Source organism: Caloenas nicobarica, chromosome 14 (genome assembly GCF_036013445.1).
Source record: "Caloenas nicobarica isolate bCalNic1 chromosome 14, bCalNic1.hap1, whole genome shotgun sequence".
Classification (NCBI taxonomy): Eukaryota; Metazoa; Chordata; class Aves; order Columbiformes; family Columbidae; genus Caloenas; species Caloenas nicobarica.
This window is the reverse complement of record NC_088258.1, coordinates 12,208,213-12,210,000: the sequence shown is the minus strand read 5'-3', so window position 1 is coordinate 12,210,000 and position 1,788 is coordinate 12,208,213.

The window sequence follows — 1,788 nt, the reverse complement described above, 5'->3', positions numbered from 1 at the left end:
AAAAAAATGTATAAAATTTACATCCGTGCAGTGGAGTTGTTAAGTTCTAGAAATACACAGCCTATGATGCTTTAGATTTAGCCTAGTAGACCAACTGTTAGAGACAGACGTATCATTTTTATGGAATTATATGATAATCATATTCAGATTTATATAAGCATTTTACAAGTATTGCAATCATTGAGTAGAGATAATCATGGTATTTTCATCAGCTTGGTACTTTTTGAAACATGACTGTGTCGTGTAAACAATCTGCAATTTTTCAAGGCATGACAACTTGCCCCTGTTCAATTTTCAAACCAAGGCCATTTTGCTAAATACTGCGCCCAAGACAACTTTTGAAGTGGGACAAAGAGGGACCTTCTTCTGCCCGAGCACTGACCAGAGACGGCTGCTTGTCAGGGCCGCAGCCCCGCAGACGCCCGGGGGGGCAGTTTCAAGCATAATTGAAAAATTGCAGTTTGTCTGTGCATATGTTTGGACTCTTTCCATGTTGTCCTGTTTACAAGTTAACCTAAGTTGGGGTGTTTGTCACGGGTCTTCTTGTTTTTGTATTTAAATAAATAAAGCAGAAAACTGTCTCGCCACAGTTTTGCTGCAGATAGTTATATCCTCATGTGTAACGTGCGTGCCGACCGGCAAGCACCTTAGTAAATTATCAACTCACCGCTGTGAACCTGCCAACTTGCTATAACAACTCTGCTTTAAAAAAAGTGTTTGTGATCAGGCTTTCTCTTTGTCATCGTATGTGCATGCAGTATGATCAGTTGAACAATAACCATCAATAAAGTTTCACAAGATTTGAAAACAAAGTTTCTGTAGCATTTATATCTGAGAATGAAAAATAAATTATCTTTAGAATTGAAACAGAGAGAGGAAAGAGACTATATTAATCAATGAAAAATAGGGCAGTAACGTATATTTATACCGGTGAGGGAATGAACTGAAATTTATTAAGAGTTCAGTCCCCACACTTATTAGATGAGATATACAAAACAAGCCTCCTATTAATTAAAAAAAAAGTATATTTCATTTAAACACCACGTTAAAAGCAACTTGAAATATGTTTACCAAATGTTAGGCTTCCAAATTGAACTGTGGATGATACATCTTTTTTTGGAATTGCACACACACAATGTCTAATATGGGGAATAACAGAATTTATTTGCAACTTTAATTTTTTTGAGATGGCTTTACAACTCCCACTCTCCAAATGATTCTGTGGTGTTTTAGTCCATTAAAATAATCTTGAAAGGTTGAGAGTGCAGCCCATATTAGAAAATACTTTGTTTATAAAGCTCCTGCAGTACGCCTAGTCATTTTAAAATGTATGTCTGAGATAGCTATGTAAGAAAAGCATTTGAAATTTTTTTACAATATATATTGGGAATGTTTTCACTTATATAAATAACTACTGATAATATGACTTATGAAAAAATATTACTACCATATGTGGAATATAGTGACTTCTAAGCAGATTTAAAAAAACACCCTACAAACCCAGAAAATGTGTATATCTGTCTTTAGAAATTAGTGTTTATATCACAACCGTGATTTGTGAATAAAGAAAAATGGTTTGTAATATCAAAATAAAAGCTTAGTCTGAAAAAGGTAAAAATACATTGGTGTTCAAAGTCATTTTGCTTTTCTTTTTTCCTGTGTTGGTCGAAGAGCTATCCACAGTTGCACCATCTATACTGCACACAATATACTTTCCAACAAGGTGCTATAGCCCAAGTTCACAGGTTTTTACTGCCTGGCAGTGATGTTTGGCAGGCTGGCTGGACA